Here is a 26,475-nt window from a genome sequence, read left to right on the forward strand (position 1 = left end):
ACCAGATCATGGTCCTGGGGAACCTCATGGTGGGCGAATGAGTGTGGTATGTCATTAGTGCTTTGATATTTCAACAGCGGATCACCAGGGACCTTCTGTCAGTGGGACAGAGATGAAAGATCTGGCAGGAGCTTATCTCAGCCAGGGTAGCAGCATAGGCCAAAGCATGCTATGCTGTCCTGCTGCAAGGAAAGTCGTTCATGAATTGGCCTTTGGAGACAAGCAGCTCAGTGTCTCTTTGATGACAAATGCTTTAAAGTGCCTGTGCAGTTCAATCTTGTCATTATTTGGGTGTTGTTCTGTTTATTGCCCTGTTTTTAAAAATAAAGACCTTGTCAGGAAGAGGTTGCAACACACCCCATGGAAGGCATTATTTTCAGTTTAAAATTTCCTATGTCCCCAGCTAAAAATGTGAATCAGAGATAAAGTCTGACACGTTCTCACCATTTGTCTCTTTGGCAAAAGGAAAAGAGGGGTCAGTCAGTTCTGGGTCTGACGTACAGGATGCCACTTGAGCCGTCATACTTGATAACTTCAAATTGAACTTGTCCACTTATGTAAATGGGATGATTTATAACTGATGTATAACTTTGCAATACAGACAGAGAGCTTTGTGTGAGTTTCTGTGTGGTAATAAACTGCTCTGCTATAATGGCATTAAACACACAAGTTGTTGCTTGCCAGTTGTTTAGCACCAGGGACCAAGGTGTTAAGGTCTAAAAAGGCCCTGAGGGTGCACAGGTCATGATTCAGACATGGCAGCTCTGTGATAGTGGGAGTTTGGTGGGGTTTGGGAGTGATTTGTAGTAAAAGTTCTGATCCCTAGTATGGAAAAAATCCTTCCAAATCCCAAAAGAAAGCTGCAAAGTCAGGGTCTCAAGTTTCCTCTCCCTTTTAAGTCATCATAAAGAATTAGAAGAGAAAAATCAACTTTTGCTAGATACCACACAACTGCTACTAAAGTCTAAGGAAGTTCTGTCTAAACTCCAGTTTCTTGGGATTTTCATGTGGTTCCTCTGACAGATTCAGCTATAGTTAGACTATTTATGTCTCCTTGCAGCTCAGTAAGCCTGCAGCCGCCTCACAGCAACACAATCTCCTGTAATTCAAAGAGCACAAATCAGCATGGATAATCCAAATCACACTACCAAATGGCTGGTTGTGAGCCCATCCTAGATCTGGATTTCAGTTGCAAGGCTGGGCAATCCATTACTAGAACAGTGTTATCCTGGCCACGGACAATTGTACTGCAGTAAATCTCTGCGATCTTTCCCTCCGCACTGACACTGCCATAGCACAGAGGGGTTTACATCATCTGGTAGAGTTCTGAATTAAGGAGAAGTTAAATTTCCCCCAGACCTTCAGCCCACGTCTTACGGCATGGAAGATGATGCCCGAGGTCTGCCAGCTCATGGTCGTTTTAGAAATACATGGCAGCAGGATTTCAAAGGTTGAGGCCGTTTGTAGATGCTGGTTCTGGGAGTGCACTGACTATGCTTTTTGTATAAGTCAGAGAAGAAATGCATTATTCCTGCAAACCATCTCTGATTTTTTTTGTTTGTTTTTACCTTCATTTATTACATATAATTTCACATTACGTGACTGCAAAACAAAGCTCTTTCAACCTTTGTTTTACTAAAGATGTGTTTGGCTGGATTTGAGAGACTTTGGATGGCATGAGAGGAAACAGATGAGGTGACTGGAAAAAAACAGAAATTAGCTCTCATTCTTAAGATGATCTTGCTGTAAAATTCAACCAGCAAAAATAACACTTCCCTCTTCATCAGAGCTGTGCTTCATGTTTAAAGAGTTGGGGTCATTTTATGTCTTACCTTGCCATACAGAGACTATCCCGTAACTCCATTTCTACATGATAATAAGCCCCTCATTTGAGGCAGGCCAAGATTGACTGACAGGAACAGCAACATGAGCTGGACAGTGAACAGAAATCAGTGAGTAATACTGTAGGATGTGTCTTGATGATCTCTTCTGGCTGGGTGTGCCACGCACCGATCCATTATGTTTTCCAAAAACATAATGGAATGCCATGAAACATCCATTGAAATTATGAGCAACGACCAAACTTCCTGCCTTGCATGAGTTTCTTGACCATCTCAGCCTGGTGAGCTCTCCTACAGCTGCTAAGGATGAAAAATGCATGTGTTTATAATTGTTTGGGTTTCTTAAATGCGAGCAAGTGACTGGCTGCACCAGCTCATACACGCAGATGCCTCTGGGCAGCCTGACAGGTTGCACGTCTACTGCTGCAGTGCCAAGAGCTTGACGCTTACTCTTTGGGACCATGCTTGGTGGTTAATAGTAGATGATATTGTCCAGCACCCCATCTTTATGTCCCACTGTTGCACATGTAGCTGAGATACTGTGAGAGGTATACTTGGATATATCCTCCTGTTTGCTTTATAGAGAAAATATGTTCTGAATTGTATGAGTAAGGAGAGGAAAAAAAACCCTAACTCTGTGCTTTCCTGGCTGTATTCTGTGTCTTAGCTCCTTATTTTGACTCCATTGCCCCCATCTTTCACTTGCCCCTTTCAACCAAGAACGCATGCAGGGGTTATTTGGAATTGGGAAGTGCGTCTTATATCGGAATGATTAATTATTCAGAAATGTTCTGTTTATAATAAAACTCCCTCACAGTGCTTGGACTGTATCAAGACAGCTTAGAGCTGGCACAAATGAGAGCTGTTCCCAGTTCTAAGGTCTATTAGTATTGCCAAAGAAATGCAAAGGAGGCTCATAGCACCTATGTACTTATTCATCTTATACGTGCTTATTATATAGGCATGCATGAGATAAATAGATAGATTTGCACAGCACAATGTTTAAGCTGTGCCAAAGAAATAAAATTCTATCCCTGGAGAGCCGAACTGTGAAGGCAAATAGGGGCTAGCAATGAAATCACAGATTATGATCACAGCTAAATGGCTTCTTTGAGCAAGAAGATGAGTTGGCGTATTTTCCCTGGGAGGCTGCTTCTGATACGCATGACATTATAAGTAAAGAGGCGTGAACCAGATGCCAAGGATGTGAGCCAAAGCTGATAAAAGCCAGTGGGAGTCCTTCAGTGTCAATAAGCTTCAGAACAGGTCTGAGAGGAGCTTCTGCAGCCTGGGATCCCAAATCTCCCCTAGACACCACTGTGGCTTCCCCACCACAGGGTTTGGACACTTCATGCACTGCCCTTAGCAACGTTCATCATCCCCATAAGGAAGTATTGTCATTTCTGTGTTACCAACAGGTAGCACAGGTTTAGCAGGATGGCTTCTTACGATGCCTCAGATGAGAAAGCAGTTGGATTAGCAGGAACTGTGAATGCCTGATTTCAGGGTACTCTGGCCTGGGGGCTCTAGAAGGAACCGTTGTGTTAACATAATCTCCGTGCAACGTGGCTGGCAGAAAGTCATGCAGTGATTTCATGATATCCCTATTTGTGTTGTAACCCCTAATTGTACAACATCAATATCTGAGGATCAGGTCTCCTCCTAAGTGTAAACCAGACCACACCTAGTGAAGGCAAAAATAATCTTTAGCGTTCACCAGGTGGCAGTTTCTATTAACCAGATCCAGCTTGAAATCCCATTGCTTCCACATAGTCACTTCCCAGACAGTTGCTGAGGTATTAGATAAAGAGCTCATTTCAGAGCTATATTAATTTTCATTAGGGATTTTCTAATAAATTCCTTCCATGAGAAAGGTAAACGTGCTCTTTTTGTTAAAGACTGTAGCTCAAAAAGCCTCTTCACTTTTGGGAATAGGTGGCGTTCCTTTCCTTACTCATCCATGGAGGTTTCCAGCCAAGAACCAGGATACAAGAAGCCAAGGAAAGGAGTCCACCCAAATAAACTAATGTCATGTCATTGGAAAACAGTGGAAAATGTTCTGGAAGTGCTCTCATTGTGTATTGTCCAGAAGCAGGGCTTTTTCACAGAGGATGTTATCACTACTAAAGAGCCTATGAACAGGTCTTCTTTTCTGGTTCCTCCTTTTCCGTTTCTGCTGTGTTCCCTGGCCACCAAGGTTTGGGGTCCTGGAGTTAGAAAGATGAATAGCAATATATCTTCATTTCTGGAAAGAATATAAATAAAGTCATGGTCACTGCAAGAAGACTTTGCTACTTCCAGCATGTTGGGGTGAACCCATGGACCTTAAAGCCGTGCTGACCATTCTTTAGTCAGTGGAGCTCCTTGTATGTTTATGTGATTGTGGGCAGAAATTACACCCCATCCTTCTTGTGCCACATTTGCTCCTTAGAGCAATGTTCTCTTTCTTTCTGCTGCTCTTGTCCTTTATCTTAGATATTGTGCTCTTAGATTTCATTTTATTTTTCATTTATTCATTTATTCGTTAGATTTTAATTTTAGTAGGCTATCGGTACCATCGGTTTTAAGCTTCATCTTGTAAGAAAAGCTGTATATTCCCTGGTCTCTCTAGCTGCCCTTTTCCTGCTTTTCTTCTGGCTGGGATTTGCCTGGAAGGTGCACAGCAATGTACACCGGATGCCCAACGGGATCTTATCAATGCCTCTTGCAAAAGATTCCCTGCTCCCTTGCGCCTGCTCAGTCCCTCTTGCCAGGATCAGATCTGCTTTCTTTAAGATCACACTGGTGCTATTAAGTCATCCTGTGATTAATTAGCACAGCTGGGTCTTTCCCCCTTTGCCATTTCCCTCTGGTGACCCAACTTCGCCAGGCTGCCTGGCTTTGCTGTAGAAGGGCACAGCTCCAGTTTGGGCTCAATACTTGCCATTCCGGAACTTCTGGCAACCTGGTATCACCCCTTGGCTACTCCACATCCCTGTAAACAGGAAAATCTGGGATCCCTCAGGACTGATAGAAAACCAGGGGCTTCTCCTGCGTTTTCCCAAAGCTCCCTGAAACAGATGCGGTTCTGGAAACCAGTTGAGTCTGACAGATCTCCAGCCTTAGACAAAAAGCCATTTGGTCAGAGTATGATCATCCAGCTGCATTCAGGACACAGCTTGCTGATTTTATGGATACACATATATCTTTTAGGACTAGAAATCAGCATTGTTTTTGTCTTCATGTGTAATGTTTGACATATGATGTAAATTTACTTTTACAACACACAGACATAAAAGCTACTGTGGCTTGGACTTAGAATTTATTGATTGTAGAAAACTGACTACCAGGTTTGTTGGTTAACATTTTTCTATGCAATGGGAAAAAGGAAAGACAAAATCAAAGTACATGAGGGCAAACTCTGCACTAAATAGAAACAATTCAGTCTTTCGAAATCTCACTGCTGTAACTATATACTGAAATTGGTTTAGTGCAGTTCCCTCCTGTAATTTTTAAGGTCTCCTCAGTAACCATTGTAGGTAGGTTCAATTAATAAGATTTCTTAAATAGATTTATATATGCCTAAGTGGTAAGTTATGAATTTAACAATTACAAAGCAAGATTTGCCTCTTCTCTGGTACAAAAATGCCATGAATTTGTTCATAAAAGCCTACACAAACATGCAATGGCAAACTCTGAAGTCTATGGGAGAGCAGCCTGATTAGGAGATACAGCCTGAGGCTTTTAGCTGTGGACAGATGGATTTGTGCTCCTACAAACTGCATGTTTATTGTGTGCTCATCACTTGTGCAGTTAATGGCATTCATTTTGTTCACAGTAAAGACTGGGAGAATGCAAAATCCCTCTGCTTTCTGCTCTTTTGTGGTTTTGATGCTCATCTTTGGCTCAAACTTACTGATCTTTTCTAGCAAAACCTTGTAACTGTTGTTTACACATCAGTGTATAATGGACAGAACCTGGCCCCTTGTTGTTATCACGGCCTGGTTCATATAAAATTTTCTAGCCTGGCTTTATAATTCAAACCATTTTCATCCTGCATCCACACAAATAAGTGAGACAAAGCTACTGAGCAAGCTGTACATGCAGCTGAGAGAATGTGTTTGCCTTGAAAGTATCATTAAAGCAATTTCCCATAATGTCTGGCAGGGAGTAGGTTTCTTTTAATGATTTTATTAAAAAGTGAATTAAAGGGCAAAGGTTGCTTTCCTACAGCCCTTAATTTCCTGTTTCAGTGCCAAATGCTGTGCACAGAAATTGCTGGGAGCAGAAGACGAGGGAGCTCTCCCGCAGGATCAGCCCCCAGCGAGGCTGTTGGGGCTTCAGCTCTGTGACCACATACACATGCGAGCCTGTTCTTGCACCACAGTTTAACATCAGAAAGCACAGTTATCAGTTACAGATACAACCCTATGGAAGTTAGGGTGGTGAGGCACTGGAATGGGTTGCCCAGGGAGGTTGTGAATGCTCCATTCCTGCCAGTGTTCAAGGCCAGGTTGAACAGAGTCTTGGGTGACATGGTTTAGTGTGAGGTGTCCCTGCCCATGGCAGGGGGGTTGGAACTGGATGATCTTACGGTCCTTTCCAACCCTAACTATTCTAGGATTCTATGAAGTAACGTGATATTGACTCCAAATAAGGCCCAAATGTTTGTTTAATATCTGGGATGTGATTTTCCTTTACCTAATGTCAATTCGACATCAGCATAACCCCAGGGAGAGAAACACAGAAGAGAAGTGGGTCCTGAAGGCCTACATGTCCTTTGGCATGGCTGGATTAGTGGCATGAGCTTGCATTTTTGCTGCATCTTTATGCAGGCTGGATGTTGCCAATACTTTGTGATGTTCAGTTAGGCGAGCATGTGGAACATTTCAAGTTGAGGAGCTCCTGGTGGGCCAGCAGCTGTGGAGAAGCAGGGTCATTTACAAAGAAGCAAACAAACTAATGCACCAAGAATAAACAGAAGAACAGTGACAGGCTATGTCCTTCTTCTCCTGGGGTCTAACAACCCCTCAACGCATGCGAGAGAGAAAATACGACACCCCCAACATAGAGAATGGGTGTTAAACATCAGAGGTTTGGAGTCAGCTGGGATGTGCTTTCTGTGATATCCCTTTATTTGGGAAGCCAAACATCAATTCCCTCCTGGTGTGCAGAAGGACTCTGTGAGATGCAACTTGCAGCCTTGCAGCCTTCATGGGCCTGGCCAGCTATTGGCAATGAGTAACATGTCGGCAAAACTCCAGTCTTTAAAATACTTTAATAAAACAACCGTAATTTACCCCACTGCAAGAGCTATAAACTGTAATTTAATAATGTGTTTGTAAGGAGACAGCTTTTTTTTTTTTTAAATCATAAAAAAGAAGTTTTAGTATTATTAAAGAAATGTAGCATATAAAAATATCTAATTGCTGAGGAAACAGCATGATTATGATTTTCAGATATTTAGTATGAACAAATCATTCTAAGGAAGGGAGCTGTGTTTTTATGGTAGACTCTTGCAGTACGGGTCTCATTAAATTCTCTGGGAATACTGCTCCAAATCTTTACCATGCTTGCACATTACGTTAGACACGTAAGCTTTCATTCTGCTCCAATGGTGGGTTCTCAAGCATAGATGACATTTCTTTGTATGGGATATAAGCATCTTTCACGTAAAAGGAGGCTATTTCTCATAGGACAAAGCTTCATCCTTTGGGATCTCAGATTTTTAGGTTCAATTCCCATAAAGTACCCCCAAAACATCAGTTTCAATATTAGTACCTGGAGTGGCTGGAACTCTCCAAAAGCTCTGACTCAGGACAATTTAGCCAGGCAAAAACCATGTAATTTCTGCTGTGTCTTGGTTGCAGTCATCTGCTCTGACACAAAATAGAATCATATAACTGCTTCCAGCTAACAGATTTAGGCTGTGGTTCCAGGCTTATTAATACCAGATCTGTGCACTGCCAGCTCACCCAGGACTATAAATCTAATGTGGATCAGGCATGGACACATGATTGTGTTTTGTCAAATTAGCCAAGGGACATGATATGGAATTTATACCAGCTTTATACTCCCATGCTAGCTGCACCCCTGCTGCGGAAAGGCAGAAGATAGCTGGTCCAACATGAAGTTAAGACAATGTTGATATGCTAAAAAACCTGCTGTTATAAAGGGGGGGCTTTTTGGTTCTTGGTTGGGTTTTTTTTCTCTTTTACAAATGTGAACCATTAGTTGGAGTTTGCTCTAGCAGCATGTTGCTCATCTGGCACACGGCACTGGTGGTATGATACCACGCATCTTACAGTTGGGTGCAAACCACAGCATTAAGAATTAGCACTTGAGCTCCTGTCATGTAGTTGCCCTTGGAAATCACTTTTTAGGGCAGTAACCGTTGTTTCCTTATCACGTGTTATGGGATCAAGAGGTTTTATGCTACTTAGTTGTATGACAGGTCTTTCCTCTTGAAAAGGTAACATTATGGAGGACTCGCATACATGTTTGCTACAGAGAACGCTCAGTTTTCAATAGTTGGCTTTAAAATCTTAGAAGGAGGAGCCCATTCTTCCTCATTCTTCTGGAAATATGTTAAATATTAATTCTTGGTGTTGTTGAGGGGCTGGGATTGGAAACTTAACTTATCAAAAGCAAAAACTGGAGCTCTCCTTAGCTCTAAGGTTCTAGCAGTGTTGTCAAAGCAGCGGGTAGGAGACTGAATGAAACAGCATGGCTGGAACATATGCGTTCTTGGCTGAGAAGAGATAACACATCATGAACAAATAATCCTATGTTTTGCTTTTACATGAGTTTTTTTAGTGGTGGGAGATGAAGCTCTCACGTAACTAGGGTGTGGATAGGGTATCAGTCAAAGTCAGGAGGCTGGGGAGGCAAGGGTTGACCATGCAGCCTGTCTACATTGGACAAGCAGATGTAGGACCATGGCCTGTACAATATCAATGGGCAGTGGGGAAAGGGACAAAGAATCATTACACTTCAATTTCTGGGTAAAACTTTGCTTGTCAAAATGGATCTTGCTGAAGAGAGTAACTTATTCTGGGGGTTGAGTAGAGAAGATGGGAGGTCAGAATTGATGTGTTTGGAAGAGAAGCTGTCACAATAAATGAACATGTTCAGCCTGGGGTTTTCCTAAAGGAGAGAACACTCTACAAAGCAGTTTCTTCAGCACAAGATGCAAAGCAGGTGAAAATCTGCTCCAGGGAAGCCATAGCAATGTACTTGAGCACCTCTGTTCTTCCCAAGATATGCTGATGAGCCTTTCACACTAACTCAAGTCACTGTGATTCACTTGTGTGCACAGGCTCTCCTCCCACCTTCATGAAAGCAGTTGGTCCTGAGGACTTCTACATAGTCACATATGAAACACACCAGCAGCAATTCAAGCACTGATTTGGATATTTGGTCATGTTGGAAACCAGAAAAGGGTGAAATCTGGAGGGTCCTACATGCTGTATAAGGCCTGCAGGTCAGGATTGACACTGGGGTGTAACTGAAGTCAGGCTTTGACCCTTAACTTGGAAATACAAAGCTAAATTTCCCCCTCCTTTTCCCCCTCCTGAATCCTCCCTGGTACCCTACATGGCTGTTCTGTATTATGATCCCTTTAAATAAGCAGCCTGTCATTAGCTTTTATCCCAGTGCTTGCTCAGCCGGACTAAAGTCTACGTCTCTTTGTTTTTAAGACTTGCATGGTGTGTAAGTGCCAGATGTTTCCCATCTCTTGGCTCTTGGTGAAATAAACACAAACTGCCATAACCTTCACCTTTCAACTCTTACATTACCTATTCCTAAAGTACAAAAAATGGATGTGTGTTTATGCAGCAAGGCTTTGAACTACCTTCCAGGTTTATGTCAAAAGTCCTATTCTCTAGGCAAAGATAACATATGAGAGTGGACTTTGGTGTTGCTATAAAATTCACCTTCTGCATTAACGAAGCAGTAGTCTTCATTGACACAAGTAGTCTGAGGGGGATTAGAGGACACATAAAACTGATCCGGCTTTCAGACTGAGTCACTCAGCTCCAGATTCAGCACTCCTAGAAAGCAGAGCTGCTCTGTGGGGGACAGGCCAGTTACTTCACATAAAAGCAGCGTAAACATGAAGATAGTCCATAGGGATTCATCTGACGTGTCACAGCTTTCCACACAATCTGTGGAGTTTGCCCCTTTAATGTATTTCAGTTATCTTTAGAAGTTTCCCCTCCCTGCAGAGCAGGTTTGGAGGGGTTAATAAAGGAATTTTCAGCATTAATAACTGCTCATCTAAAATCATCCTGGAGTTATTTTTCTTCCTCCTTTTCCATTGCTTCTGATTTTGTAAAATCTTCCTTGGAGGAACCTTGGCTTTTGGTGGGGCATAGAAGGCTTCTTCCAGTTAATACTCATGTGTCCTAAGGAAGAACACAGCCTCAGGAGGCTGGGACCAGCTGCCTGATGACACATGCTCCAATCTTCCCTTGAACAGCTACCCAGGCTTAGGTGTCTCATAAGAAAGTCATACAGCAGCTTTTCCTTTTTAACTCAATTCCGTAGTGTTATGCAATTAAATGAGGAACAAATGGTGTCATTAAGATTGCAAAAGCCTTTCAAGTAGAATTCCAAGTGAATTATGCAAATAGAACTTTAATTTGTACTAATTCATGTCTTCCTAGAAAAATTAAGTTTTCCTTACGGAATGGCATTTCTTTTTTGTCATAGTCTCAGCTGAAAGGTGCATTAGCCAGAGCAGAGCAGTGAAATACTTCAGCCACTATTCATTCATGAGTACTGAAAAGAACGTATTTTCCCCACCGTAAACAGACCAGTAACTACATCTTTTCCCATCAAAAAAGTTAAAAACCAGCTTCCCAGCAGACCTGGGGAATTCTTGCAAAGAGCAATCATCACCAAACTGTCCTTTGTGGTTTGAAATAACCAGAATATTCCCCCTGAGTTTTGTTTCAGTCCTCAAGCCAAACATTTGGAGGCCATCTCTTTCAAGGAGTGCCCATTTTGCAGGGTGACTCTGCTATCCCTGGAGGTAAGAAAGAAACTGTAGGAAGCCAGAGCCTGAAGGATGCCTGTCTCCAGGCACTGATGAGTCTCTGCAGAGTTATAGAGGGCCTAGCCTCTTTTATGACCTCTCAGTGCATATTTCCTTAACCAAGTTGACTCAGGATGCTGGGGTCACTGAGATTCAAGATATTTCAAAGGCTGGACCAAAGTTTATGTGTTGTGATCTTTAAATTCATTCTGAACTACAGCCCTCAGTTACTGTTGTGTCTGAGGGGGAGTAAGAATGGCACACAGTGAGACTAATGGATTTTGGGGTGTTTCCATAACTTTTGCAGCACTGTCTAAGCTGAAATTTGTGCACACACTAACTCCCATTGCATATGCTAAGGCCATTCATTCATTCAAGCAGTTATTGAAGATGCACTGAAGTAAACTCAGAAGTTTCAGCTATGGCACACACCCAGATGCCTTCATCATTTCCTTATCCTTCATAAGTGCCTGGTGTCTTCCTATCTGTGTTCCAATCTAGCAACCTATATGTAGGATTAGAAATGCTCATGCACTTCCTGTCACCTTCCTTGTCACACCATTTTGTCCCACTACATCATCATTTAGCTGGAGCCCTTTGCCTGGGAGTCACAAAATCCAGTATGTTAGTGAAACCAACAGTAATTTTGCTCATGTAAAATGATATTTAATTTCCCTCTTGGCATCTTCCTAGCATACTGCAAGAGCAATGTATGTTAAAACACATTCTGGTGTGTTTTTTCTGTTACCTGAAGGAAGTAAATCACCACATTACAAATGTTACCTCAGCCAGAAATAAAGCCATCACCTTTAGCACTGGTTTCAGTAAAAACACAAACACTTCTGCAGTCAAATGACAGAGTTTTACTGCTGGGGCTCTTTGAAACAACTAACAAATATTTGTTTGCCATTTCTCTCTGGGGCAACTGTCCACTTGCTAATTTACACATCACCAAGAGGCCTGTTAACTCTTGCTTGTAGGTATTAAACCCTATCCATTACTGTGTCAAACTGCCTGGAGGCTGAGAGATGTTTGGAAAGGAGTAAGAGCAGCTCAGTGCACGACAGGTCATCCTGAAGCAGAGCTCAGGATCCCTCAAAAGCCTTACAGCTTCTGATGTGACTAAATTGCAGTGTTTCAGCCCTAAAGATTGTGTATCCATCACTGTCCTTTAGGGAGTGTGAAGCTGCCTAATGCTTGGCCTCCACATTTGTAGGTATTCTTCAGCTTTTCTTTCCCCTCCTCTTCTGCTGTCACATCCAGGCCAGCAGCAGTCACTGTCACTGATAGTACCTGTCTTATCCAAGATTTGCACATACCCAAATTACCTCCCCAGCCAGATTTTAACAGTGGGGATCAAGTCATCAGACTCTTCTTCCCGCTCATAACCCTCAGCCTGGGAATCAGGTGCCTGGCTCTTCCCTGGGCTTATTTATAAATGTACATACATCTTAGGGGTTTATGTCTTTGTGTTCTTTGAAAACCTCATCTGTTTCCCTAGAGATTTGTGCTTCATCAGTTCCTGTCTGTGGGGCCCGGGTTGATAACCTGACTTTGAAAAGGCCGTGACTTAGCTGGCTGTAGTTGTTTATTTGTTTTCCTTCCTGTTTGGCTTGAAAAACCTGCTCTCTGCAATGTCTGCTATTAAAAACTTTAAGAGAAATGCTCTGGTGTAATTTGTTTTTGTTGTTGTTAATTACAGCTCTCCCTTTTCTGCCTCTTTATGTTGATTCTCTTTGCCTATGCCCTCACAACCCAGATTTCTCTATCGATTTAGTAGCTAAGCAAGCTAAGCAAGAGAGACCTAAGTCATACAGACTTTCTGCACACGAATGTGCATCCATGAGGGCACAAAAAAGAGGCAGACACATGAGTAGCATCCCCTGCCATCTGCCTTGGGCCAGATCTGCATGATTTTTACAGGTGGTCCTGGATCACTCCAAGCTGGGCAGCCTCTGGCCTGATGCACCAGCATTAGCACAGCACTGCACTGAAGCTAGCAAACATTTCTCCTGCTTTGGATGGGCACAGGAGGTGTGCCACGCTCACCGTAGGAGCTGTGGGCAGCCAGGATCAGGCTGCAAATATCCTGGAGGTATTTTGCTCTTCTTCATACAATGGATTTCCCAAGCCTGTGCCTGTTCTATGCTGCAAGAACAGCAGGTTGGAGAGTGCACACTGGAGCATTAAGCAGCTTAGAGCTGATAATTCAACTGCCATTTGTTATTTCATTCTTCATGTAAAGGCCACAAACCCTGGAGAGCAGGCAGCATTTAGAAGATGCTATCAGTATTTAGGCAGCCCAAATGCCCAGGTTTTAGCATAGCTGATAGAATTCAAAAGCTACTCTGGAAGTGAATAAAAATACAAGGAAACAGCAAATGGAAGCAGCAAGTGTGAAACACCTGCATAACGTGCCCATGAGCTTGTTCTTCCTAATGTCTTAAATGGGAGGGGATGATTCTGTGAGAGGTGCATGGTAGAAAGGTCTCACCAGATCCTGTCGCATGAAGGACACTCTGAAGCCTCCTTCAACTTTGCTAGCAACATCTCCAGTAATACCAATGGCAGTGATCAGCACATGAGGTGGATACCTGTCCCTGGGGATGTTTGGCCATGAGCAGAGCTGGAGATAAGCCTGGTTTAATAACATCCCAGCCTGGCAAATGCTTTTCCCAGCTCTCTCATGGACTACATGACTATGGACTCTTCTTTCTGCTGAGATATTGCAGATCATTTTGTACAAGCACTGCAAAACACCTGAAAGGTGATGTTATTTACAGCTTCTCAGCCTGCCTCCCTTGTGCTTACTGAATTATGAATGCAACTATAAGCTCAACAACATCTATTTTCCCAAAGGTCAAAATCAATTTGCACATGGGGTGGGGGGGGCTGTCTCCCAAGCACCAGCACTTTGCAAGCAAACCATCTCCACTCCACTACTACCCAACAATAACCTATGAGCTGGAGATTCAGCGAACACCAACACCAAGCTGACTGTACAATAAAGAAACATTGGTTATGATATTTTTCTTTTATAGCTCCCAACTCCTGTAAACTGTGGAGAAACAGAGCTGCAAAGCTGGCCATTAAACTGTCTGCTCTTTCCTGTTTGAACAGGACCTCTCCAGGGTTTTAGCTGCCTCAACCACCATGGGTCAACATCCAGGAAGGAAGACGTTTCTAAGGAAACCGCGGAGGCTTTCCACCAAGGTGGTTGCATGAAAGCACTGAAACTGGTGAGAGTGACAAAAAGCAGTTCATTGGATAATGTAGAAAAAGGTACAAACTTATTGCGCGCAGGCAGTTTTTAGAATGAGGCCATTCAGGCATTAAAAAATCACTTTAAATAGGTAGCTTGTTTCCATGTTGCAGAATTATTTTCGTCCTGCTCTTTCAAGGAGGAGTTTATCTAGGCACGGTGGTGTATAAATAATAAATAGCCCTGGGGGCAAGGTGTTTTTACTTCCCCCCCTTTCCCCCAGCTTCGCATCGTATTGCAGTTGGGTTCAGGCTGCAAAATGAATTTTGTTTTCTGAAATATTATTTACTTTGAGTGCAGTCCTCTGCAAGAGGCCGTGAATTCTCCTCTGCCATTGCAATGGCCCAAACCAGACAAGAGCTTTACAGTCCCCTGTTTTCATTACACGGCTTTTCTGTGGGTTGCAGGGTAGTTTGCTGGGAGGACAGGTATAGTCCCATTAGCTCAGGGACCCCCCCGAAAGCTCTGTGTGTGCATCCACTGTTTGGACTAGGGGAACACTGTGGGATTCAAATGATCCAGGGATAACTCAATGAAGACCAGAGATGCAAGGTCACCCTGAGGGTGATAGATTACAGAAGGAGGTGACAGCCACCATGCTGGAGATACACTGATATGAGACTCTCTGGACAGGTAACAGGTTCATTCCTTCTGTCTCCTGTGATGCTGAGCATCTCTGAATATATTTCTAACAGTAATCAAATCTGACTATCACAGCCATCAAGACAAGGAGGTCACACCGGCACCTGCTTCTCCTATCATGGGGGTGTCATCCTGCCCACTGGAAGTCTATGTGCTCTGCCCTCATGAGTACTGGAACGAGCCTGATATCAACACCTGCTTGGAGGAACCAATTTAAGGTCTGACCCCCCCGACCTCCTGATGGATGGAGGTGGTGACCAGAAGGCCCAGAGGGGCCCTACACTTGATTTAGACCTAATGGGAGAGGAGGGAGGCCAATTTGGCACATTATTCATGGCTTTCCACAGTTCAACCACAAGGGCTCTTAGTTTCAATCTCAGTCGCTCTTAGCTAGCAATGCCATTTGTCATTTTCTCATGACGCAAGCTTGTGTGTTGCTACCCCACACTTCAATCCTTGCAGGAAGCCCTTGTTAGTTAGAGCAGAACTGGTCAAACAACAAATATTCAGGAGCCTAAGGGCATGAAAAAAGCATAGATTCCCTTCTGTATTTTGGTTGTAGCCTCAGGCTTTCCCTATAGGCTTCATAAGAGAGAAAGGAAGTGGGGAAGATGCTTCTTCTATCAGCTTGGTTTGATGCCTGTGCATCATCAGGGATGAAGGTGGTGGTGGAAAAGGCAAGAAGACAGGGTTTTGGTATGGGAGACTCAGGATTCAGTGGGGAGAGCTTAGAAGGATGAAGAACACTGCAGGTGGCTCATGGAGGGGGATAATGGGGACCTGCAGTAGGGAAGGGTTTGAAGTGAACAACCTCCATATCCAGGGACTGTATCAGAAGTTTGAGCCGGGGAGGAAATAAACAGAAGAAGTTAGGGAAGGATCAGCCTGAAATGATCCAGACACACGTTAAAGTCCCAGGTTGCTGGAGGGGGGGGGAGCAAAATTCCTGCTCTCCTCTAAGAGCATGAGTGATTAGCTCTAAAAGCCATGTGCCAACGCTCCTGCGCGGCTGCCGCTGCTCAAGATAAAATAACAGGTCATCTGTTGGAGCAGAGGTTCTTCCAGACTGAAGTCTAATTTCTGTGCTCCAGGGGCTTAAGTGTTAGTTCAAAGGTCGCCAGGCAACACCAGTCACCGAACAAGGATGAAGCTCGTTTTCACTATAAACAGAGCCCACAGAGTGGGGCCCTGTGCCTACTCCATCCCATGCAGTTGGAATCTGCACAATCTCAGCAGGGACAGAGATGTCTGGAGATCACTAACCCAGGTAGGTAGTGCCAGGGTAGATATTAGTTGTGTCACTGTGCTGAGATAGCCAAAAAGCTCAAGTGTAGCTATGCAAAATAAACCTCAGCAGTTACAGATGAGCCTGAGGGAAGCCCCAAAACTCTGTATTCCTTTATCCAGGAGTCATTTATTACTACGGAAATAGCACCATGACCTGTGTGATGGATACCTTTGTTCCAGCAAAAGATGCAGAATGATTGCAGATAAATGTATTTTTTACTAAGCTCTTCATTCGCACACACACACACAAAAAAGGCCTTTTTTTAAATGGAAGCATTCATATTTGTGGTTTGAAAGGACCTTTCATTTCCATTGCATGCCTCTGGTTTCTTATTACTGGAACAGCAATAGTTAATAGGGTTAAAAGGGTGAAACACAGCGGGGATAGCAGCACCTGAGGCACAGCAGACACCCAAAGCCTCCCTGGGTACCCCTGTCCTTATTGCAAGGGGAGCACCATCAGCTGAACCTGGAGGTGGGCTGCCAGGGAGCTGAGCAATGGAAAGGTCACGCTTCTCTATCCTAGAAAACAGATTTTCTTCTTTTCCCCCCAGAGAGCATGGAAAAACACAGTGCAAAACGCATGTAAGGTAAAATGAGAACCCCTTTATCAGCCAGGTAAAGCTATAGGGAGAACCTCTCATCAATTCAACATAATGCTTGTATTTGAGGGCCATTAGATAAACGGCACTAGGAACTTTGGGAGAATAAACTAAGTAGGAAGCTTAGGAACCTGAGACCTGGTTTAGATGTTAGTCCACATTTCACCTGGGCCGTGAACTTCCACCCTATCCTCTTCACTTACACACAACTCTTTCTCCTCTAACAAATCACTTACTTGCAACCCATGGTTACCCTTGGAAAAACCACTGCCCTTCCCCAGAAAGAAATAGCCCCCCAAACCCTGCAACACAACTGCAGCACAAAGGCTCTCAGGGCCTTGTTGAGGTGCCCTGCAAAGCACTCGGTTTCTAAATGTTTGCTCATTATAAGCAGGAGCAGCTTTTTTCCATTACAAAGTGATCTATTTCACAGCTTTCAGCCAAAAGTGTCAAGCAATCAAGCAGCGGTTATGCCTTAAGAATTGCTAATATATTTCAGCACCTAATGAATCTATGCAAAAAAGGCAGGTAAAGGATAGAAACAGCCTACGGTTAACTCCTGCCCTCCTCTTGCAACGATTTTTATCCCCTGCCTCCCAGTCGTGTGTTTTTACTGAATGGTAATTAATTAAAAAGATCAAGATAGAAGAAAGATGGAAACCTTATTACTGGTGTTGGATTTCCATACGAGTTTTGCCCAGGGAAAAAGCTTCCCAGGAGATTAGCTAATAGTTAAGCTATTAAAGGTTTCTAAACTGCAAAGGTTATTTGCAAGGTCAGACAACTTTACTAAGCTGGTAGTTTCAAAATTATCCTGCGTTCCTTTACTAATTCATCGATCAAAATGACACATTTTAAATTATAGATGAAAATGGACCAGATTTAAGTTCCCGTCATGTAACCCCTGCATGAAAACTACACATTACAAGCCTCTAACCGTAGTAATTTTCAAGTGAGAATGAAACGTTTGTTCTTCTTATTAAGTGCTGATTTACTACAAATTCACAAAGAGCTGAACCAGCCTTCACACTGAAAACGTGCAATCTAACCAGCTTCTCCCAGGTGTTTTGAGCAGTTAATACATAATGACTCCTGCCATAGCACTAGCTATCTTTCCAGTTTGCAGTCAAAGGTAGGGATGCACTTCAATCAGATGGGAAGCAAACACGTAGGAAGGAGAGAGATAAAGGAAAACTGATCTCCTGTGCTCTGTCTCAATACAATACTAAATCCCACCTGGAGTCAAGCAGACCAGCTCTGTGCCATGTACAGGAGCCGCATCCATTGGTGTTCCATGGGCCAGTGACTAAAGCCAAGGGGGTTCTGTTCTTCTTCAAGTCCTCCATCTAAATCAGTATCAAAATCATCAAGTCTGATAACCTGCAAAAATAAGTGGGGTTTCCAGGCTAGCTCCATCATTCAGGTGCTCATCAGCTTTGCTGTTCTTAATACTAGGGACACTACTGGGGATAATTCTGGATTGGGCACCGCAGAACTTGTATTTGAAATATCTTGTTCTGGAGAGGTTGAGAACTTCTTACATTTGAATTCAAGTGCAGAGAGGAATATTTGCTGCTTTTCACAGGAAGAAAGTGGGGCACGATGTCAGGAGGAGTTAAAAGAATCTGCAAAGCATTATTAGGCAGACAGGTCCAGCCAGGGTTGGATCACGCAGCAGAAATCCATGCTGTGTTTTGAGATGAGGCCATAAACCATCAGTTTTGTTTAAAGCTGAGGTTGTCAACTCTGTACTGAATGAAGTAAGAGGAGCCAGAGCCTTCATGAGCAAGCAGAGCTGCTCATCCTGGTGCTGCTGCTCCAGGTTCTCCTCTACTTGGGCTGCTGCACAAGCTCCCTGTGCCACACAGGTTGTCCCACACCTCTGAAGTGCGGCAGAGGCACACAGCATGTTACTCTGCTGATGGACAGGTCTAAGAATGGCTCCAGAAATAGGGTCCCAGTCTGTGATGCAGTAATAGTTGCTCCAGGGCTCCAGGCAGGGGTTTTGCAGGGAAGCATGTGTTCAACCTTCTCCAGAAAGTAGGCTCTTCTAAGGAGTATCAGAATAGACACCAAAAATACAGATTGCTTTTTTGGGGGAAAAATAATCTTGAGCATCCATATCAGTCGTTTAGCACAGAGCAGGGAGATGCCCCAATTTAAACAGAACACTTGAGCCTTCCAGTAGGGACGCTAGGGAGTCTCAGGCTGGCAGATCTTGAAGCTTTTGCATCCTGTGCACAACACTTGGAGCTCCCAAGAGCTGTGTCAGCCCCGAAACCATGCTCCAAGGGCCCGTTCCGTGCTGTCAGAAGTAATGCGTGCTGTTTCATCACTGCCTGCTTTGAATCGTCCAGTTCTGTGGGCAACAGTGGTGGTGTTGCTTTTCTTTCCATCTGGCCCCTCTCTGTCCTCCAGCAAAGGAGTCAGCGCTTGTGGCTACAGCTGTAGCAAAACCCATATGTCAAAGCTTGGATCGTTTTCTTTCCCAGCCAAGGCATCTGGATCTGTGGCTTGTTCAGCTAATAGCCTTGCTGGCAGGGCTGCAAGAAGCTCCGGAGCTAAATAGTCCTGGGGTGGCTTGGGGAGGAGCTCACCTGTCCTACAGGGCACTTTTCATTCTTTCTTTTGAAAGGATGTGACTCACTGACATAAATGTCATCGACATGCAGTGAAAAACGCTACTGGATAATAACGACCTCCTTTCAAAGTCTCTGCTATGGTATCTCCTGCCACTTCTAGAATTGGCCCTGTCAAGATAATGTGTTTATAAAGGTTTTTTTTCGTCGTGATTCAGTTGCAAAATATTCAGGCAGCAGGACATATGGAAATCATATGAGGCTTTACTGCACTACACTTGAAAGTGATCTCTTAAGAAGGCAGGGGCTCATGAGGCACAGGACACTGTCTAATGCCTGACTGCTGAGGCATCACCCAGAGGTGACGCATGGGAGGACGGAATCTGAAACTCCTTGGTCTTTCATCTTGGAGTGATCACTGAGCTATCTGGGTTGAAAGTGTATTTAGTGCTGGTCAGTAATCTCCCACCGAACTGTTTTCCAGGGAGAGCATGGAGTTTGGTTACGTCAACACCATCTGTGTTCTCACAATGTTTGCTTTTTCCATCAGAAACTGAAACCCCCACTGGTGAGCAGCCCAGTTCACTGGGTCCAGCACCTGAGAAGAGGATTTGGAATGATGATGAGCACAGTGTCACCCATCGTGGTGATGTCTCCTGAGCTAGCACCTCCCTGCTGTCACAGAGCTGAGAATGAGACATGAATGATGATGTGAGCAGGAGATTTCAGGAATGGGACTTTCTGACTGCGGTCATTCCCACCCCTCATTCCTTGCCTGGCACATCCCTAACTGCATAAATTACTCCTTGCCTACCTCAGTTATGTCTACTGCCACTGAACTCCCTTTTTCCTAGATGTATTCCACTCTTAGCATCCTTACTCTTTTGTATGGGTAACAGACCATAATTTCCCTATTTCTGATCAGCTGTGGAGCCTGCTTATGAATCTGATCATTTATTTACATGGTAACTCTGAAGCAGTGTGCAAAGAGGCATTGCACAAGGACAGGTCATGCTTGCAAGTTTAATTTTGCCTTTGCTCTTCTGAAGGTGAATGTAATCTTGCACCCACACAGAATAGAGGGGGTGAGAAAATGCATCAACCAAGCTGATAGAAAAACAGTCCAAATCTATGTGGGCAGAAAACTGATTTGCTTTGCAGAAGGGCTGAAACAGAGAGGGTGGAAGGAAGAAAGAGAGCAAGAAGGACAGACATCTGCCGTACAGCTCCAGAACTTGCAACAGAAAGGATGTGTTTGTTCAGACCAGAGCACACACTCATTTACCCGGACAATTCTGCTGTCACATGCTGCACACCAGACAAAACCATACATCAAAGTTACCAAGCACTTGCTAAACAGCAAGCATAGCCATTTATCATGTAACGTTACATACATGCTGTTTCGCCATGGAATGCAGCATGTTATGCTGGAACACAGTAGCAGCCGCCTCCAAATATGCTGAATGATCAAGTGGTTTTGTGCTGGGTGGAAGCTATTATGGTGTGGCCATCAGGCTCGCTTAGTTTCTCATGTAAGCTGCTCCACTGAAGCTGCATCATCAAATCTTGTTGGTGGGTAAATTGTTTGTTTATATATACATATATATATGTATATGTATATGCATATATGTATATATATATGGCACCTTTCTTGATTTTATCCTGAGATTCACTGGTTTGGCCTCTCGAACAAGAAATGCCTGAGCAAACCTATGTCTTCTAGTTGAACATCATGAAGCCTGTAAGCTGCAAGCTTTCTTTAGGGGACAGCATGTGGGTTATTATTAAACCAGAAAACATATGTGAATAATTGAGGCAAGGGATCCAGTGTTTAGCTCCGAAAATGTGAAGTCAGCTTGCTGTGAATAACATATCTCTGCATTTTGACCTGTTGCTGACAACGAGTATATTTCACTATTACCTGGATACCAATGACTGGGGGGGGTTTCCTCCTGTAAATGAAAGCCAGTTGAGAGAAGCTGGCAACAGACAAATGATGCTCATTCCACCCCTGCTTTTACTTAATGGCTGTTATCAAGGTCCTCGGCATTCATTGGTGACATTGCTATTAAAAACATATTTCTTATCTGGCTCTTTTATTCCTACAAATCGAGCATGGAAATAAATCTGTGCTGATAGAGCAGTGAGCACACAGCCGTGGGAAGGAGAAGAGGTGGCGCTGGGCTTAAATCCACCAAGCTGTGCACCTGCCTGTGCTCAGTTCACTAGGCATCATCTTCACACAGGGAACTGCCAAACCCTCATCCTCAAGGAGACAAAACATGCTGGACTCAATAGAGGGGATGCAAAACCCAAAGGAGGCATGTGATGTCCCACCTAACCCAGCATTGGTGCTGTATCAGGAAGGACAAGGGACACTGCTATCTGTGTGCAGTACTCCATGCGGAAATCCAAGGTGGAGAGACAACGCAGGGGAGCCTGAATGGCAGCAGAGCATACCGCTCCACTATGCTCTGCACTCCTGGCAGGAGTCCATCCTACTGATTCAATATATAAGTATATTAACATGTCAATATGTGGATGCAGTAAGTTGCCAAGTGCAAAATAATCCCTAGCAAGTCTGTGTTTTTCTGAGCAGCATTCTGTGTGTGTGTGATACACGATATATAAACACCATGCTACTCAGATCAGATCTTGAGGATTAAAAATATATGATGAATTAAAATTTCATATGAAATTCTAGCTTTGCTGAGTACTGGAAAACATTACTTTTGCCTTTTTCCCTTCATCCCCAGAAAGGCTTTTATTATGGAGGATGAGTAAATGTTTCAGTCTTTTCCACTGTGGAAGAGTGTATTTTAATCACAGGTGTTGCTGAGAAGAAATAGAATTGCCTTACCAGATTGGTTTAAGGTACTAGAAAACCACCTGAAATGGTTCTTAATGCTGTACAGGCAAGGTGGGGCAACACACTGAACCAGTTGAAATGTAATGACACGTGAAAATGGCATCTCTGTTTAAATCAACCAAACATGAGTTTATGTTTTGCCTCCAGTTTATCTGAATTTCTCTGTTTATTTTATTATCTGTCCTTGGCGCATGGACAAAGTTTTACCTGATTATCTGGAGTCAGCAAAGAAGGACACAACTTCAGCTTCTTAAGATCTACAGATGGGTTACTTCGAAGTGCTGTCAGTGTGTATCATTGACAAGAGAAAACACAACAATTTCAACTGTAATGGCAACACCCAAGGACCAAGTGGAAAAAAAGAGGGTTCAAAATAGAAGAAAAACTGGGTGCCTCCATATTTCATACTGGTTCAGATGTGGCTATTTCTTGTTAGTTTTCTCTTTGCAAAGTCCTTAGGCAGGAACGCGAGGAGATGCTGTGTGTCAGAACAGGAATCCCATTGCTAACCTACATAGTAGCCAAGCCCACCGAGATCTCCTAGGAGGTCTTGGGCTGCATTTGTTATTCTTGGATCAAAAGCTATAAGGAAAACCTTGAGGTTTCAGGAGCTGACTGATGGGTGTCTCTGGGTGTGCAAGAGCCACCCTCACTGCAGGTCTGTCAAAGGCAAACCCTGAGATATTCCATCCTGCAAGCAGCCCAGGATGCTATTGCAGCAGGGAATAATATCCTTTTCCCTTGCAGGACTCCCTCAGGAATAATGTGATATGGTATCAAAACAGTAATCCTCTGCTGCTCCATTTTGCTTGCAGCTCTACAAGAACAACATGGGAGAAATCGATCATACAAGATTGATGAGGCCACCAGGTGAAGTCTGGGTGAAAAGTGCTTCCAGATTTAATACCAGCTTTCCCTTTATACTCCAAATGAAAGGACAACTTTACTCCATGAGCACAAGTAACTGGGGAACCACTTTGGAGCCAGGTTCTTCATGCAGTTTTTGTTTGTGATATTTTTCCAATGTGTCTGAACATAGCTTTAATTTAGTGTCGGAGTGAATCTGATCCTGAGAAAAGACATTAATCTCCTAACTTTGGCTGCACTTCCTACCCTGCAGAAATTATTTATCCAAGCACAGCAGCAAAGTGGGTCAGGGGAGGAATAAAAAAGAAACTGCCCACAAGAACCTTGAATCCCTTGCAAAAGTTGGATTAAGACCCAAGACACTGGGCAAAACCCGCTTACCACGTTCTCCATTTCAAAGGAAAGGTGTCAGCTCAAACAGAGACACGAAAAGGCTGTAAGGTTCAAGCTGCAAAATCCCCCTCCCATGGTTTGTAAGGCTAGCCACAAAGCAGGCAGCAGAGAGAAGGATTCACCTCTCAAAGCTGCTCTGCCTTTACCTCAAAGGCATGTAAATCCCAAAGAGCGAGTTGCTTCCTTGACTACATGAAAATAAAGTCAAGAAAGCACTTGGGAAGATGTGGGTGAGCAGCAGAGCCCACAGGGAGGATGAGGAGAGGAGAATGGGGGAGAAAGCTTTTTTCCTGCAGTTTCTACCACAAACGGCTCTCCTTAGGTTTAATAGGAGAGTCTCATCTTTTCCCAGCTCCCTGAAGTGAGGGGAGCTTTGCCGAGCCCTAGGGGTGAACTGGGATGTGCATGGATAGCATTGGAGAGTGGAGGTCCCACAGGAGGAAAATAAAGAGCTCAAGTTGCACAAAAAGAGTGATCTAGGAGTGAAACATGAGAGAAGTATATAGTCTGCCTGACAGCTCCCTGTAGCTCCGAATGTAACCGTCAAGGCTGCAGCAAAACCTTGGACTAACTTCTTGCTACAGGAAAAGCCACTTCAGTGCAGCTGGGAGGACTGGAAAACATGCTCCTATAAAATGATATTTGCAGAGTATAACCAGAGAAGGAAGAGATCGCACCATTTGTGAAAGCAATCCGTGCGGATGAGCAGGGAAGCACATGCAATGCTGGCGGCTCAGCTAATCAAGCAGGATCTAACATTAATAAACCAGAAGTGGAGGAAAGGAGATAAGCCCTGGCACAGCTGCTGGCAGAAGGGTGTTCTTCTCACTTCACCAACAGGAATCCAGCCACCCACAAAACCCCAACATATTTCTCCTTACATTAGCTAATTAAAACCCCAGTCTTAACTCTGATAAACAGCACATTCACTGTTATTTATTTGTGCCTCCCGGTGCTGATGAGCGATCCTACAGGATCACAAGCAAGCAGTAAGACATTTCCACCTCTGTTGCAGGCAGAGGAAGTGATATCATCCTGGGGGAACCCATGGACAGAGAAGATGAGACCAATGGGATATTCAAAATCACTCTGGGCTGAACAAGGTCTGATCTCACTGATGTTAATTGGAGCTTTATTCCCAGTATCTGCAGGAGCATCATTACTGGGGATCGTCCCAGGCAGGGCAGAGATGGGAGCTGTGCAACGTATGCTGAATGGATGCGGCTGACAACTCTCTCCTAGATCCCAGTCTTCCCAAGGAATCTGGCCTTGATTAAGCCAGCAAAGTGTATTCTTGGCAGTTACATTGCCGGTGACCTGCAATGGATACAGGGGCCATCAGAGACAGACCTGTGAGCGTGGTCCACCTCTTCTCAGCCTCTGGGAGATGTCTCAGAAGACAAAACTCGAGTGGAAAAGCTGAAAAGTGCCTGAGACAGTAGGAGCAGACCTTCAGAGAGCAAAGCTGGTGTCTTCTGGGGTAAGAAGACTGGTATTTGCGCAATCAAACTCCAGAATTACTCTAGATTCCCCTGATTGCGGCCAGGTTTGTTCCTTCACTTCCATGTAAGTCAGCTCTTAAATTGCTTCTTTTCCATAGGTGTTTCCAAGGCTGCTTACCTAAGCCCTCTCACTAACTCCACACTTGAAAAGTAGGAATTCACACTAGTGTGAAGAACCTTTAGTGGGAAAGAAGACAGCGAGTGAATCTAGCTTCTCCTCTGATCATACACCGTGGACATGCCGTTGGTTTCCACAAAGGGGTTAGAACCAGAGGTGAGACCGGTGGGCAAACAGGAAAATATCATTCGGCTCATCCCCCGTGATCTTTCCTCACCATTAGGAAACCAAGTCGTGTGGTATGGAGTGGCCTCAGATTGCTCGCAGATGTCAGGATGAAGAGAAGAAGTTCATTTCCATCTGTGAAGAGAAGGTCACCGAGGAGCACAGCTCATGGCAGCCTCCACCAGTGCATATGTCCCCACCACACATGACAAAAGGCTATTTTGGGCCATTTTTTCCATGCAGACAGCACATTTCACAACTCCAGCATGCATTAGGGTGAGGTTAGGTGTAAGTACATACCCAACCTCAGACACCAGCTGCCTTCCAAAGCGTTTCTAGAGTCTTTTCCCCTTGGTATTTTCAGAGAGCAGCTCCTCAAGGTGGGTGATTTCCAAAGTGGCTGGTTGTGCAAACAAGTCGAGGCAGATGGTTAGAGTGGGAAAACACACAGTTGGAGGAGCGATGGGGCTATATATTTCGCAGTGTTTGGACTGTTTGTGAGCATAGCCTGAGTCAGCAGTCTCCGTTTTCTCCCAGGCAAGAATAGATATTTCATGCAAACTTTGCCATCCTGTTCTTGTTTCCTGTGTATAAGAAATGACCCCAAGGCAGAGAAGGAGACAATGCAGACAATTGCGATGCATGAAGGGTACTAAGAAGCCAGGAGCAGTTGAAAAGGAAGCTTTTCAGCATCTGAATAATTTAGCAGCAGAAGAGTTCAAGAAAAGGAGGGGGTTACTGGGTGGCTGTGGGAGCCAACAGGGAGATGTAGATGTCACTTAGAATGAAGAAGACAATTCTTTCTGCCTTGAGTGTGCATGGCTCTGGGGATGAGTGATGCTCTGAAGCAGGGTGAGTAGCTTTACTTGGGACCACAGGATTATGCATATGAGTAGCTGCTTCTGTACCTGATAAAGGCAAAAGATGTCCCATCACTGCAGCCTGTGTGTATGCTGGGCACCTCTCCCAGGTCCCTTTGCAGTGCCTCTCTGCTCTGCCTGTAGGTTTGAATTGGGCTGGACTCATACCAGGGTTTAGGAGTTTGCTCCTGGAGTCAGCCCTGAAGACAGGAAAGAGTTCAAGAGTTTTGAAGACTATAGATTACTGATGTCTTTGCTATCAGCTAAGAAGTATATCCACAAGACCTTCTTGCTGTGGGTGCCATCTGTCAATGCTACTATTTCTGATAATGATCTTTTTACCCATCTCCTTCCATTGTGTGCATGAATCCTTTAAAATTCCAGTTGTTTTAACCAAATACGAATTCTACTTCTTTTTTTGAACAAAACCACTTTTAAAAGCCTGTGTGCAATATGTAACACTGAATTA

General features: G+C 44.0%; 2 long non-coding RNA genes across 3 annotated transcripts in view; one reads left to right on the forward strand and one right to left on the reverse strand.

Annotated features, from left to right (window-relative positions):
- The window catches only part of LOC133212219 (uncharacterized), a 56,091-nt gene extending 36,048 nt beyond the window's left edge, over positions 1-20,043 (forward strand). Inside the window, exons 2-3 of the long non-coding RNA XR_009725428.1 lie at positions 13,981-14,142; positions 19,783-20,043. This is a non-coding gene — a long non-coding RNA (uncharacterized LOC133212219). The remainder of the gene's footprint in view (positions 1-13,980; positions 14,143-19,782) is intronic.
- On the reverse strand, positions 8,457-18,007 carry LOC133212218 (uncharacterized). Of its 2 annotated transcripts, XR_009725426.1 has the most exons (4): positions 17,890-18,007; positions 13,355-13,460; positions 9,758-10,228; positions 8,457-8,571 (listed from the first exon to the last, which is right to left on the reverse strand). It is a non-coding gene; the product is annotated as an uncharacterized LOC133212218 (long non-coding RNA). The 2 variants fall into 2 exon arrangements; XR_009725427.1 differs by lacking the exon at positions 13,355-13,460 and having other exon boundaries at positions 17,890-17,985.
- Positions 20,044-26,475: the final 6,432 nt, after the last annotated feature.

Source organism: Neopsephotus bourkii, unplaced genomic scaffold, assembly GCF_033783945.1.
Source record: "Neopsephotus bourkii isolate Nb327-2 ecotype Australia unplaced genomic scaffold, CSIRO-AGI_Nbou_v1 NB_673, whole genome shotgun sequence".
Lineage (NCBI taxonomy): Eukaryota > Metazoa > Chordata > Aves > Psittaciformes > Psittacidae > Neopsephotus > Neopsephotus bourkii.